We start from the raw sequence: 17,075 nt of genomic DNA on the forward strand, positions 1-17,075 counted from the left end.
ATAAATATATATATTTGTGTGTGTGCGCGCATTTGTGACAAATGAGGACATAAATTTGTATAATGACACAGGTATGACATAGGTATTACAAGGTGAAGGTGACTTATGAGGACATTGGCCCATGTCCCCACTTTTCTAAATGCTTATAAATCATACAGAGTGAGTTTTTAATTAGGAAAGTAGAAATGCACAGTCTCCTGTGAGGGCTAAGTTTAGGTGTAGGGCAATAGCACATACAGTTTGTTCAGTATAATAACCATTACGCCTATGGGATGTCCCCACTTTTCACAAAAACAAACGTGTGTGTGTGTGTGTGTGTAAACATCGTGCACATAACCACTCAATGTTCAGTTTCAAATCTCAATGAAGTTTAAATAAAAATGTAGTGAGAAAAAAAGTTAATTTATTGTTAGGTTAGTTTACAACTATGTGTCTTTTTAGCCTCAAAGTTAAAAGTATGAATGACTACATGTAAAGAAGATGCAAAATCTGCTTTATGTCACTACAGGCCAACCTGAGCAATTTACTTGTTCATGTAATGACTGTATGAAATGCATTTGATGTGTGTGTGTGTGTGTGTGTGTGCAAATGCCTGTTTGCCTGATTTACACACATCTGAAGATATCACTTTCTAAATTGAAAGAGAAAATGATGTCTGCAGTAGATATTTGATGCTCTAGTGCTGGGGTCACCCTGACCTCAATATTCTTCAGTTCTTTATTGAGTTCAGAGGTCAAATCCAGATGATACTGACAACATTTTCAGTGCTTCATGGTGTTATCTGTCTGCTCTTTTCTCAGAATGACATCATTCTGACACTTTCATCTGTGTGTAGAGAATAAAAACTATTTAATATTTTACATATACAGTGCTGCTGGAAAGTTTTGCACTCTTTAGAATTTTCATGAAGCAAGACAACAACCCCAAGCACACAAGTCATTCTACCAAAGAATGGTTAAAGAACAAAGTTAATGTTTTGGAATGTCAAAGTCCAGACCTTAATCCAATTAAAATGCTGTGGAAGGACCTAAGCAAGCAGTTCATAGGGGGAAAGCCACCAACATCACAGAGTTTAAGTGGTTCTGCACTAAGGAATGGGCTAAAACTCCTACATGATATTGTGCAGAACTGATCAGCATTTACAAGAAACTTTACCTTCAGTTACTGCAGTCAAAGGGGGTCACACGATATACTGAAAGCAAAGATTCACATACACTGTAAAAAAAAAAAAGTTGAGCCAACTTAAAATTTTAAGGCAACCAGCTTCAGCAGATTTTTGAGTTTTGTCAACTTGTTGTTTTGTCAACTTGTCAAGTTTATACAACAAAAAGTTTTTTTATTTTTTTTTACAGTGTTCTTTTACAATGCACAGATATGTAACACTGGATCGTTTTTCTCAATAAATAAATGACAAAGAAAATATTTTTCTCCCACTTGTTTGATTCGGTTCTCTTTGTCTACTTTCAGGATTTATATGAAAATCTGTTGATGTTTTGGGTCATATTTATGCAGAAATATTGAAAATTTCACAAACTTTCAAGCAGCGCTGTATATTAACATTTAATGAAGTAAAATATTAACCTTGTTTCACGTATTAAAGTACTTAAAATATATGAATAATTCTTAATATATTGTTATGCACTCTAACAGGCCATCAGTTGTTTGAATGTGATAAAGAAATGTAGTAAAATAATTGAATCACTTGTAATTAACACCAAGATCATTAATGTTATTCAACTGTGGCGGCTGATAATGCAATATCTTATTGAACTGAGACACTGGCATGGCATTCATATGTCAGTTCAGTTTGCTCAAAAAGTCAGATGGGGCCAAATTTAATTAGGTAACGGAACAATAAACATGCTGGTCTTGCCCAGTACAGCATGGGACCACCTAATAATCAGTGGAATGAAGACACAACAAACATCAGTACACATGAGAAATTCAATGTTACCGTAATCATGCAATATAATTTAGGTTATTCCACAAGATGACAAACGACTGACGGCGCGTTTTCTATTACAGTTTAATCCATTTTTTGTTCTTTCTGTCTTTTTTTGGCCAATTGATGGATGGACTGACTCAAATAGATGACTCTAGGATGTGTTTTATTTGCATGAAGATTTGTGGGAAGCGAAAGAAAAACTGTCCATTATACAAGTGCCCTGAGCTACAATGAGAGCATTGTGAGGGTACATCAAAGCTGCTGCTGGTAAGCAAAGCATTTTGATTGCTTTGCCTTTGATCTGAAGGCATGCTCCCACCTGAATGTGAATTTGAAATTCATATGTAATGCATTGTATATTTATCTTTGGGAAATAGAGATACACAACTGACTTCTAGTAAGTATGAAAATAAACAATTGGAATTAATGAATTAAAAACAGAAAAACAAGAAGGGCCGTCTCATCAACAATAATAGGCCTATTTAAAATAAAATTAAGTCTAGTATTTTTGAAAGCACTTTTTTGTGGGTTATTTTCTATTTATCAACATTAATTATTTGAGATGCTTGCCTCAAAAAGTCAATTATGATTCATTAATATTTTTTTGTTTTTATTATGACACAACAGTGGAGAGCAGACAGGAAGCAAAATGGGAGAGAGAGGGGGGCGTGATCAGGAAAGGTCGAGCCGGGATTGGAACTTATTGGGATTGGTTTTTATTGTAAACTCAACAAATCACTAAAGTCATCCAGCTTAAACATTGAAATTTATAGACTGTTTTACGTTTACATGATCATTTTCCAATAAAATATCTAAAAGCAATGTAACTGAGAAGCAAAATTGCACAAGATATTAAGAGTTAGAGTGTATATCTATTATTTATTATTACTCTAATGATCTAAATTATATTTATCATTTTTGCTTGTTTTTAAAGAATAAATATAACAAAATAGAGTTAAGCAAGAGGAAGAGCTAAAGAAAGAACTTAATTAAGAATATAATTTCAATAAGTCTTATATCTTACACATTTTGCTTGTCAAGTAAAGTATATTGTATAAGATATTTTTTTAAATTGCTTTTTTTCAGTGCTTGACCCAAATTTATTCAAAGAAACTTTGTACATTCAAGACACGTCACCTTAAAGAGCTATTTCTACCTGATTTAACCCATAAAATTAGTTTTGTTGGTATAAACAGGTTGGTTGAGTGATGTTAAATCATATTTTTGACTTTAATAAAATCAGTTAATTTAGATGTTACATTTTTTTCAGTGATATATGTTCCTTTGGGGGCTGAACCCACAACCTTAACATCGCCACCTTCATATGCATTCTTAATTTAGACATTATCATATCTTACAGTTAAATGGTGTCTATGAAAGAAGCAAATGTCAAACGCTTAATCTGCCGCAGGTAACGTGAGAGTAGAAAAATTCACACTTCAATTTTGAAACCTTCCCCTCCAAGCAAATGTAAAAGATTGTGACATAAGCTGCTCATTTATTATGATGCTAATGTTCTGTTCAGTTGCAATAACACTGTCTGTGTGGAAGGAAACCATGTGACTTGTAAACTGATCGAAACAGGCATTCAAATTACACACAAGTACATTTTTAAATGATTGGCAGTTTGCCTTGTTTATCCAGCAAATCTAATATGATTTGAGACAAAAGGTCTAAGGCCTCAATCAAAATGTCTTGTTTCTTTTCTCTTGATAGACTTTCATTTATCCGCAGGCGAGTGGTGAGTAATGTTTCAGTGCTACTTAAATGCCATTACGTTCCATGTTAGATCTTTGTTGGTCAGAGGGCATCGGAGAGCACTCTCACTTCATTAGCTCTGCGTTTTCTGTGTCTTTGCTTTTACCTGTTGCCACCAGCAATGTTTTCTATCACTATCAATAATTCTTGATTTGCTTCTGTGGTGACATTTGAAGGTAGGATCCTGAACAGACGCAAACATACCATGGGTGACTAACTAAGACATTTGAGAACAAAGGAAGAACACAGCGGAACTTGAATGCCATTTGTGTAAGAAGAAATATTGCCACTGGTGTTCAGAAATCTATATTTGGAGTTTCTGAATTATTCAAATCATTGTTCTTTGAGTTATTTGCCTTTCATTGTGCTGTAGTTGGCTCTGCAATTGCCCTCAGGTGTAGGTCACATTTACTCATGTTGAACAGTGTGTTATTGTTTTAGCACTCTCTCTTCGCCATTCTGACGAGCAAAGAACAGCGAGTGGGAAGTTGATGGCATATTCGAGTGGCATTAGAAAGTAATTTAAGCATGAAATGCAACTTTAAAATAGTGTTGGTTATACATTTTATGTGCAGTAAAATAATCAGACAATGAATTGTTATGCAATAAAGTACTTCATTACATGAATGGATTTAGACTAGAGGCTACCACTGATATCTTGTGAAGTGAAAAGATAAAAGCCAAAATATGACTCCATAATAACACTCCCTCCAGTAAAAAAAAAACATCCCCTGTTGTCCTCTTATATTTGTTTACTGTTTTTGCTTGTAAACAGTGCTTGATCTGTGCATATTCCTCTCCTGGTTCATATGAGACAACTTTTTCAATGAAACCAATATTAAAATTAGTAGAACTAACAAATCTTAACATAAAACATATTTTAGCCAGAAGCAAAAATTTGAAGTTAAAAACGTATTGATGGATTTGTTTATTTCAAATACACAGCTTTTCACTTCACAAGACATTAATTGATCCACTGGTTTCATGTTAATAACTGGTGGATTATCGTGTTGTTGTTATCAGCTGTTTGGACTCACATTCTGACGGCACCCATTCACTGCAGAAGATCCATTGGTGAGCAAGTGATGTTATGCTGAATTTCTCCAAATCTGTTCTGATGAAGAAAGAAACACATTTACATCTTGGATGACCTGAGGGCAAGTAAATTTTCTTTTCTGGATGAACTGTTCCTTTTAACGATTATATTTGCTATAGCAAAAAGGAATCTTTTTTTGTCATCCTTTCCTATCAAAATGCTTGTAATGGATGCGAAAATGCAGAAAATCAAAACTGATTCGAATTTTTTATGATGGACGAACGTTTTGGAGGCAGTGTGCAATGACCTTAACTTGAACTTGGGGAGATTGTTTGCTCTCACGAGATGGCATGGATTCCTATTAACATGACTGGATTTCGAATGGAAAATTTCACCAAGCAATGGTGATCACACCTTTCAGATGAAATCCAGTCACTCCAAACAAATGTGAATTTCACGTGAAGGCGAAAGATTTCTCACATGCAGAACTTGTTCAAGTTGGTCACACAAATATGCTGCATTTACCAACAGAAACCTGCTTGCTTAAAAGTGACTTCTCTGTGAGCTGTGCTTCATAAATTGCTACGCTGTTGACAGTAAATAATTGCCCTTTTTAGCCCACAAAATTTTGCAGCAATTTCATTTTAGTCACAGCAACTGAAACTGGCTATATTTTCATGTCTCTTGTGACCTAAGATTCTTTTACAAATGCAGCTGGCACCATTTGGCATTCAGTTATTGATTGAAGTGATGGTCTTATTGCTTGAGCCACAGTTTTATACATTCTAATTTACCATTTTTATCTTAAAGGAGTAGTTTACAATTTACTTACAATTTGGTGGCCAACAAGTTGAAGGTCCAAATTGCAGTTTCAGTGCAGCTTCAAAGGGCTGTACACAATCCCAGCCGAGGAATTATCTTATCTAGTGAAAAGATTTGTCATTTTCTAAAAAAAATACAAATTTATATACTTTTTAACCACAAATGCTTGTCTGAAGTCCATTTTATGGAGACAATTCCTGAAAGGTTTTCTTCAAAAAACTTCTTTGTGACTGAAGAAAGAAAGACTTGAACATCTTGGATGACTTGGGGTGAGTAAATTATCAGGAAATTTTCATTCTGGAAGTGAACTAATCCTATTTAAAGGTAAAATTATAGGCTATGAATATAAAAAATATAATAACACAGTGAGTAAATAATGGCAGCATATTCATATTACTTAACTATTCCTTTAAACATCAACATATAAAGCACAAACCTTTAATCTGTTTTGCTTTTTTTGTTCTTTCTTTTTCTTTTTTACATCTAATGCAATCTGTGAGTTCAGTAGGTTTGACTTCTGTGCCTTGCATTTTCATACACAGCCTGTATTATTCCATCAGATTGAAAGGTCTGAAGGGAGTGAGAATTAAACTGTAATTGCCTTCTCATAAACACAAATGATGAAACAAGCCACAGAATCAAACCCTTTTCAATATCTCAAAAGGCAGGTCGAGTTGGAGAGGGACAGAATAGGTTGCATAGAAGACTAGACATGAAGTTTTAGATTTCATGCTTAACAGCCACTAATGACGCCTGATGTGTTTGTGTGTTGTGACTGCATTGCTAGTCAGCACGGCTAAAAGCATATCATTATCCCTCTCAGCGCACCCTACACCGCAGTGAGAGCTGAGAAAATTAGATGTCACAGACAAGAAAAAGGGATGCAGGATGCCCGTAACCATAGAGACCCTGCCCATCACAGAGGGGACCAGTTCAGGGGGAGGGGCAGAGTCCTCGTAAGGGGCTTATAAAGGGACAGAGGACACGATCTTGGCTTTTCCGATGCCATTTAAACTGAGTGCTGATGAGAATAAAAGAAAAAAAAAAGATTCTGTGTCTGGTTCAGCATAAGCTGCTCACAGTTTATTTTCTTAGAGTATTGGGAAGATTTTACAGCTGATATTAATGTGTTTTACATGCAAATATCTAGTTATTATTTCATCTGGATCCTATAACAGACCTAATTGCACTTATGGTAAAAATATAGTTTTATCATATGAACACTGTCACGGTGTGGTGCAGGAGTGAAAAAGTAGTTTTTAAATGACTTTTCTTGTGAAATTATTAGCCAAGTAACCTGAATCATAGAGCTCAATAATTAGCCCATCATCTGTGTATTTACTGTTCAGTGCTGCAGTGCTCCCTACATCAGTGTGCTATTGTCTTTGAGAGGACCTCTGGTGTCCAAAATTTGGATAATTATTTTGGTGATAATTTGAAAACGACAGCCTGTTTGATGAGCCTCAAATCTGTTGACATGTTATTGCAAACCATGCTGTTTGCTGCTCCAGAATTAGCATAATTACTCCTTGACTAAGTGTGTTTATCAGGGGAATGGATCCAGATTCACATTGGCCTCAGCATTAAGGGAAATGAAAGTAAAGCAGCGTTTGCTAAAAGCTCTCCTTTGACATTGCGCTTGTGCAAGTCAGTATCACAGATAGTCTGCTAACAAGCAGAGTGGTTGTTGTAGCAGCAGCTCATTAGCTGTGCAATGACTCTGTCATATCCTGACTCTGTCTCTCGTGCTCTGTGCTGTAATTACCGAGAGTGGACAGTGGAAAGAGGGAAGGCCACTAAACACAATATTGACCGTCTTATTTAAGCGCAGAATTGACCTGTGAGACGTGTGCTTTAAATATCTCAATCACAGATGGGCCACTTGTGGAGCAGAGCAAGAAATGGTCCACCTTTAGGGAGCTGTAATAGATTCGTTGCTGCAGCTGAATGAGAATTTCATGTCATTTGCTGTAATGAAGTCATCACACTCCAGACACAGACACTCTACTGAATCCTCATGATGCATCATGGTTAGACTCAGGATAGTTTGTTTCTCTTCCCAGTGGATTGTGAAGTCTGACAAGGCTATTGCATGTCTGAACACCAGCTGAGCATTTGAATTGCTAAATGGGCAACAGACATGACACAAAATTGACATTATTTACGCATTATTCAACTAAAAGATGTAAATTAACAGTGAAAAAATCTTTTCATTAACACAAATAATGATGAAACCTATTCAAACCTATTCAAAATTTTTAACTAAACTGATACAGATATTACAAATACTGATATTATTAAATACAGATATTTATACAGTTTAAACTAAAACTGAAACTAAATTTAAAACCATAAAAAAATGTCATTACTTAAAATAAAAAAAGTTAAGTGTGAAATGAAATAAATTAAATATAAAAAACATTTCTAATTTTAATTTAGTTGAACTAAAATAACTAAAACTAAAATAAATGGATAAATACTACATAGAAAATCTAAATACTTAAAACAGGTTCAAAATATTAATAAACTAATAATATCACAATGATACTAAAATTAAGACAGGATTTATATTTGAATGGTCTGAAATTAATTTAAAAAAAAATTGTTCAACAACATTTAGTGGAGGGTATTTTGAAATTCATGACAACTCTATAATAAATCAGTCGTATTTAGCTGTTTAGTTGAAACAAAAAACTAACTAACTAACTAGCTAGCTAACAAAATAAACTTAGTACTTGCATGTAAAGTGTAAAAACAAAAAAATAATAATAGTTTGAGCATGATGAATGTTATCTGCCACTGGTCAACTGGACAGATTGTCCTGCCCCAAACTCACACTATTGGTTGAGCCAATGCTGCTGTGATGGAATGGTCTTTGTGCTTAAATGCACAAAGCAATTGTGATATCTCATCATTGTTTACACATTTGGAGTGGAAATTACCCTACAAATGACTTATAGTCTCTTCATAAGATTGGATATGGGAAAGTCTTTTAACACAGACAAAATACACACTTCAGCTTTAAGGTTGATGAGTTAAAATAAATGAGAAAATCTTGATGTGAGAAGGTTAAAGAAACAACACCATAAGTTTTGTGTCAGCAGTGTGGTTGCTATGTGAATAATAATTCAGAGTTATAAAACTTGTTTTGCATAAAAAACATTATTTTGTGAGAAATTATTATATTGTGATAAGGTTTATTATTAGGAAGGTCTTTCATACACAATTTTAAGCCTGTCTCTTGCTCCCTTATTAGATTTCTGCATGTTTGAGAATCTAAATCAGGGGTGTAAACCAGAAATGCCAAGGATAAACACAGGCAGACTCTCTTAAAACTTGACTGTAAATAGCATGTGTCAAAAAGCCTAAATGTAGTAGTTATAGACTGTGAATCTTACTGATTGGCTATTTCTTGACTAAAACTTAAAGTCCTAAAATCCCACTCCAGACATTACCATATCAAATACATCAGCAGACACTTGTAAACAGCTAAAGACTGTGATTTAGTTTTCGTCTTCACTGACATGTCCCCACAGTCCAGCATTAAGGACACTCTCCCTTGCGTTTTGGACCTCATATAGCGACAGCAAATCAAGTGATCAGTTGCTACAACATATCCATATCTCATGATTATGAGTGGTATTGAGGTTGTGATAAGGGGTGGCAATAAGAAAGAAAGATTAAAGGGAATGTTTTGATGTGAGGCCGAATGAAAAACACCACGAGTCTCCAGCTGCAGCTGTATGGCCTTTTAAACAGTACAGCTAATGATAGGGAAATTACTTGTGATAAATCGAGGCTGAATCCCTCCACACTGAGTTTCGCCCCAATGTCAGATTGCCATTACTCTTTCAATTTAGCCGCTGATGCATCTTTCACAGATTTAAGTCTCCATATGGCCATTTCCGTTCTCTTGTGGGTCTGTGGACGTTTGCCAAATCAGTGGCTCTGACATGCAGCTCTGCGCCAATGACAGAGAGTCAGGTGGCAATGACGAGAAATGGTGCCCAGGTGCAGCAATCACACCTTCAGGAAAGAATTCAACTTGACATTAGTTTAACCACAGACTATTGAATAATATCTACCCTGATTAAACAACAGGACACCCAGTTATCATCAGACACGGAAAACACATAAAAAATGCATTAAGCATGCTCACCACCGTGAGATGCTTCAAACCACGTCAAATAAATCCAATTGTCTGAATTCTCAAAGACTTTGCCTAGTCAGGCAGTATCACAAAGACAGGAACAGATGAGAGGAGGAAAATTACATGTATTCCCTGCTGCATTTATTGTCCTCAACAGACTTCTGTTGACAAATGGTGAAATAATTTTAAATTTCAATAGAACAAATATAAAAATTATTTTATAAAGTGTATTAACAAAACAATTTTCAGATATTTGACTACATTGGTTGGCTGTATGTGTTTTGATTCATTAAAAAGAACCAACAATTTATTCGATTGGGAATCGGACTGCACTCGTTGCCCTGTTTTCGATTCCTTAAAAAAGAACCATTTAATAAGATGCATTTGCTCAGTAATCAGACTTCATTGTTTGGCTATATGTATTTAGATTCACTAAAAATAACTTTGAGTTATGTATATAACTGTTCCCACTGTTGAAAAAAAACTATATAAACCATCACAGAAATCCTAATGGTTTCCACTACAAACATTACAAACCATCAACTTTTATCCATTAAAGCCATTAAAAATGCTTTTCTGTAGTGTGTTTTGGGACATAGGCCTATTCCATTAGGATTTAGGCCTACTGGTTTTAACAAGCCACTAATAGAAGGTGACCAATTACCAGTAGAAACCCACAGGGTCCATTACAGTTTCCATTAAAACCAATACAATTCCCATCATAACTAGTAAAACTATTACAAATTTTGTGATGTTGTCTATTATTTTTTCAGAAAGGAAGAAGGAGGGAGACGAATTACAACACATATGCATTATTCCATGTCTTGCATACATGTACAGTTGTCTATAAAGTAAAAGTAAAGTCGTGACGTATTGTCAAGTATGGTGACCCATACTCGAAATTGGTGCTCTGCGTTTAACCCATCCAAGTGCACACACACAGCAGTGAATAGTGAACAAATGCACACACACACACACACACACCATGAACACACCCACGTTTCATTCTACCCTTGCACTCAAACTTTTGATGAGCAATCAGAAAATAATTGGCGTGTCAGAAATGGCACATTTTGAGACCCCTGGACAATGCACTGATTACCCCTCTTTCTGCTTTCTGACACCTGACCCCAAAGGTTCTGGAAAATAAGAAATCCTGCTCTATTACAGAAAATCCGTGAGGTTACAAAGACTGTTTCTTTTTGTTTGACAGTTAAACCACAGGGAAAAGGAAATGCCGTGAAACAGATTGTCTTGATTGTAGTAATTTCTTTTTCAAGCTGAGCAAACTGAAAGGTAGGTGATAACTGTCAGCAGATAGACACAGAACTCAAGGGTAAGTGTAATACAATCAACAGGTTTATTGAGTAGTAGCAGAGGGGAATGAGATGAGCAGAATGTCCAGGTAAGCAGGCGGGGAATGGGAATGACTCTAGGGGCTTATCTGAGTGTAAATTTCCTTTTCCAGGGGATCCAGAGGTAACAGTGGAGCGTGGAGAACTGGAGCAGTGGAGAACAGGGATAGGAACACTGGAGCAACTGGTAAGTAGACAAAAGGTAAGTGGGTCAGGTTAGTCAACATGGAATGTTTGAGACCAGACAGTGAGTGAACGGGAGAAGTGCAGGGATATAGTGCTGCTGATTAGGGCTGACAGGTGGCAGTGATCAGAAATCAGGGGATTGGGATCTGGTGAGTGTCGTTAGTGGAGACTGCTGTGACTGTGGTGACTTCTCTGACAATACCATTGATTACCTTGTCATACGTGTTTGTAGTTTCTATGGCTTTACAGAAACCATTGAGAGGTGTAAATAACAAAGCTGACAACGATTATAATTTTTGACATTGTTCCTTGTTTGTATTTTTAGGTCACTTGAGTGGCGTGCATGAATGGGGAAAAAAAAGATTACAGTGTTAACAAACATCTGATTAACTCCTCCACATGATTCAGCCTGCTCTTGAAACAAACATCCAACAGCGTGTTTATGGTTTCTTATGATGTATTGTACACACTGTAGTCCTACAGTATATTTAGCTGCAAGGGTTGCATTAGTGTGTGACATTTCAGCTGTTTTTTCTCTCGCAGTCTAAAGTCTCAGTCCCAAGTGTCATTCTGTCCCCTTCTGTTCCTTCATCGGTATTGATCTTGGATATATATTTTGTGTTCACAGTGCTCCTGTTTCACATCAAAGTGACAATACTGACTAGTGTCTTATCAGGATGCACTTCATTACATATGGTACATCAAGCATTACTGGGCTGCTCAGAAGGAAGGTTCTAAGGCTCTGAATATGGTATGTAAATATCCTTTTGTTATTTTTTTGGGATTCTGTGGCCAATTGCTAATTGTTGCTTGGATGCATGTGCTTGTTTGCATCAAGGATGAAACCGAGATGCTTTTTCCGATGTTTTAAATACAAAGCTACACAAAAATAGTGTCAATTATATAAAACAAGGCTAATGGGATGGAATATGTCTACCACGTCCTGATAGAATGATGAACCGTTTTAATTATAGTTCACCTAATGCTTCAAGCTGTCCTCAGGGTTGTAGTGCATACTCTGCAACAGAAGATGCAAGTACTTGAAGAGTGACTCATCTTTTCAAAATGAACTTCATCTATACTTATAAAAGGAAGTAAAGAGCTCTAAACAGTGTTCGAATTAGACATGAGCTTAGCACTTGCTTATGCACTGACAAGTATCTGGTCTCTGACGTAGAGTCACTTACGAGTAAATTAATGTGTAGTGATTGTCTGATTCACTGGATTTGGTTGTCATTAATATCTCATGTTTCATTATTTGCAAATGTACAGATAGTAAAAACAGGCTTTGCATTGTAAAAAATTGGCAGTTTGCACAGCATACAGTTTGGAAAACCATGTTTTTATGTCTAAAGGTAGCCTGGTCTGAACTACATGTGGATTTACAAAGTAATATCAAGTTAGATGTAACATGTTTCCCAAGGGGTCAACATTTGGCTGGTTAGTATATACACCAGTTTGACTGCTAGTAGATGCTGTAACTATACCATCTGGAACCAAAAATTCATTGACAGCCATTTGAATAAAATATGCATTCTTTTTTTTTTTGTGCGCAACATATAAATTGCTAATTATGTATTAAAGTCGAAGTTGTATTAGTACAGCTGATCAGACCAACGCTTAGTTGGTGACGATTATAGGGGACCATGGCTGAGGGGGACTCCCAGTGATTTCAACCAACTGGCCGAGGACACTCGGGTGAAAAGATGTTCAGGACAGTTGACAGGCCACTGTTGTGCATCGTCATGAAAGCCTATCAATTGCATGTGTTTTTAAGCCTTGCCCATTAAAACATTCAAAAAAGGTAAAGCATTCAAGCACAAAATGCGAAATAACTAAACTGAGTACTCGCACGCATTGTTCGGTGCGCACAAAGAGCCGCGTCTCACAGACAGCAGGCAAACACCAAACCAAGCTCTTCTTCGTGTCCACCTGCGCCTGAACTAACAAATACACCTCACCAGTTTAAACATACAAACACAAAAAGAAGTGAAACGCTTTATTCAGCACCCGAATGCTATGTTCTGTGCGCACAGCGTTCACATGGAGAGCCACGTGTTACAGCCCTTGATCAACGAATTGAGTTTTGCTTCCTCTTGTTTTTAAACTGACAAATAAATACACACAATATTATTAGCGAAATACCCGTCTTGGCGAGTATCCTCAAAAAAACCTTTTGGTTGTGTCTTAAGTGAATGTAAACAGTTGAGAAAGAAATTGGATGTCATTATACTGGATGTACCTAATACACCTAATTTACTACCTGGTGTCGATGTCCAAGAAATTAAACGAGAGAAAATCACTCACTGCTCTTTACTTAATTACTTTGTAGTTTTAACAAGAATTAATATATATATTTAATTTATACAGTGAAGACTATTGACTACAATGATATTTTACATTTGATTATTATTTTTCTGTACCTGGACACATACAAACTTGAAAAAAAAACTTAAACATTGTTTAATTTGTATTGTTGTTCTATTTATTTGCTTGTGCTATTTACACTATTTCAAACAGGGCCCATGGGTACAACCTGCACCGGGGCCCAGCAAACCCCAGCTTTGCCTTAAATACAGCTTTTTTAAGTTTTAAGTTTTGAATAGGCTATATATATATATATATATATATATATATATATATATATATATATATATATATATATATATAGCCTATTCAAAACTTAAATCTATTATATATATATATATATATATATATATATATATATATATATATATATATATATATATATCTCCAAGTGGAAACATGTCTATATTTTAATTTTATTTTAATTCTTGCATTAAATCATTTTAATCCACTTTTTGTTTGTCTGTCAGACTTATGGTTCTTTTGAAAGAAAAAAAACCCCCACCCATTTAAGCCATTTATTGCTCTTAATTTTTTCAACAACTTACATTAAAAAGTCATAAATCTCTTTCTCTAAAACATGCAGTTACCCAGATGCCTTCGGAGGTTTCCAGTCAGAGTACTCAAGAGGGTTTGATAAACCAGTGTGAATGATTGTTTCTTCTTTAAGAATCATTCCAGCTGTATCCCAACAACCTGTGACCTCTCAAGCAGGCATGATGACAGAGGTCAGCGCATTACACCTGACAGCCACAATCAGCATGGGTATGTGCAGCTGGAAATTACCATTGTCGTTTATGAGGATAATTATTGTAATCTCCTCATACATCAAGCATTACCAGCGTAGTGTATTGGAAATGAGGAGTCTATTATAAGCTTGCTTATGGAACATTTGTCGCTTTATTCATTCTGTCTCTCCCTTGCTCACCCACTTTCTCTCTCTTTTTCTCACTCTTTTTTTAAATCATTAAATAACCATCTCATTCTGTGCCAAAAGGTTTAACTGAAAGGGACTGTAGCATTACAAAGGCATTTCAAATTAATTCTGCTCTCAAGGTAATTGGCACATGTGACGGCGACAGGCTTTCAGTGTCACCTGTTGTTTTTTCATCACAAACATCTGCCTGTGGCACATCACAGTTCATATGTCTGAAAATGTCATAGAGCTGTAAATACTTTTCCGTATTAGTGTGACTATTCTACTTTTGCCTTTCATACATTTGCAATTTTACGTCTCCTAGTCATTATCACTACACAGCCAAAAGTGATCAACAATTGGTGTCAGAAAAGTAATTTTAATATTATAAAATTTTGTTTTATTACACCAATTTTGGTCCTTTTTTTCAGCAGATAGGATGACGGGGGTTTTGGTGTCTATGCCATGTTTATTTTTGTCCTTATGAATATCAAGTCATCTCAGTGTTACTGGATTGCGGTTGCTTATTAAGTTTGGAATATTACAAATATTCTATGTGTTGATAAATCTGTTTATTAATATCCAAAATGTACATTGGGGTCTGAGATCACTATAGTAAACATTCTATTCTGCCTAATTCTAATTTTATATATATATATATATATACACACACTAGTCAACATTTGAAGTGGATCAAAAACTTTTATCCTAAAACCCCAATTTTTTTTTGATCCTCTTCAAATGTTGACTATGTAGTATCAGACTTTGGACCCTTCTATATATTTAAATAAACATACACTTTTGAAAACCTTTGAAAGCTATAAAGAAAGTTTGTTACGATTCAGTTAGGCTCATCAATGATTGCCCCATCAACTTCGGTCAGAAATCTTGGTGTAATCTTTGATGACCAGCTGACCTTCAAAGAGCACATTGCAAAGACTGCTCGATCCTGCAGGTTTGCACTACACAACATCAGAGAGATCAGGACCTTTCTGACAGAGCATGCTGTGCAACTTCTTGTCCAGGTCCTTGTCGTTTCCAGGCTGGACTACTGCAATGCTCTTCTGTCTGGACTGCCATCAAACACAATCAAACCTCAACAAATGATTCAGAATGCAGCGGCATGACTGATCTTCAACGAGTCCAAAAGAGCCCATGTTACACCTCTCTTCATCTCCTTGCACTGGCTACCAGTGGCAGCTTGCATCAAGTTCAAGACACTGATGCTTGCATACAGAATGACCACAGGCTCAGCACCCTCCTACTTCCACTCACTATTACGAACCTACATCCCCTCCAGAAGTCTGAGATCTGCTAGTGAGCGACGCCTTGTGGTACCATCACAGAGAGGCTCAAAATCACTCTCCAGAACATTCTTGTTCACCATTCCTGGCTGGTGGAATAATCTTCCCACCCTATCCGGAACGCTGGATCCCTGTCAATCTTCAAGCAACAACTGAAAACTCACCTCTTTCGGCAGTAGCCTACTTGACTTCATCCTAAACTCAAAAGAAAAAAAACTTAATCTTTACCTCTATCTTTCTCTCCTTCCCTTGCTAGCTTGTACTTATTTGAACAATGACTGAGACTTGGTGTTACGAGCACTTCCTCTGTCTGATTGCCTCTTCAAGATGAATCGCTTCTTGTATTCCCCAATTGTAAGTCGCTTTGGATAAAAGCGTCTGCCAAATGACTAAATATAAATGCAAATGTTAGTGGGAGGATTTTTTTTTTTTTTACTAACCAAAGTTGTATCTGCATGTACATACACACACACACACATACATACACAAAAAATCAATTATTGACGACTGGTCAGAAGGACACATTGCAAAAACAAGAGTTAATTTGTTGAGTCTGAGATCACTATAGTAAACATTCTATTCTGCCTAATTCTAATTTTATACATATATATATATATACACACACTAGTCAACATTTGAAGTGGATCAAAAACTTTTATCCTAAAACCCAAAACCAAAATGCGTTCTTGTCTTAGGACCACTTTGATTAACGTTTTTGATCCTCTTCAAATGTTGACTATGTAGTATCAGACTTTGCACCCTTCTATATATTTAAATAAACATACACTTTTGAAAACCTTTGAAAGCTATAAAGAAAGTTTGTTAGTGGGAGGATTTATGTTTTTTATTTTTTTATTTTATACTAACCAAAGTTGCATCTGCATGTACATACACACACACACACAAAAAATCAATTATTGACGACTGGTCAGAAGGACACATTGCAAAAACAAGAGTTAATTTGGTGTCAGTCACTTTCATTTACTGTCAGTTAATTCTGACTTTTATAGTCAACATAAATGCCAGGATTAATCAAATGTTAAATTTTCTTGGTCTAAATGTGATTACTGTTTTCTTGTTGTTTTATGGTTATTGTAAATCTTGTGTTTAAGGAGAATAAAGGAGATGTCAAGCATGATGACAAAGGTTAACTTCTGTACTGATATGTCTTTAATTCAATAGTTGATACTGACATATGACAGAGTAGACAGTGATGAAAACCAAAACTGTTGCTGT

Source organism: Barbus barbus (genome assembly GCF_936440315.1).
Source record: "Barbus barbus genome assembly, chromosome: 41".
NCBI classification, from domain to species: domain Eukaryota; kingdom Metazoa; phylum Chordata; class Actinopteri; order Cypriniformes; family Cyprinidae; genus Barbus; species Barbus barbus.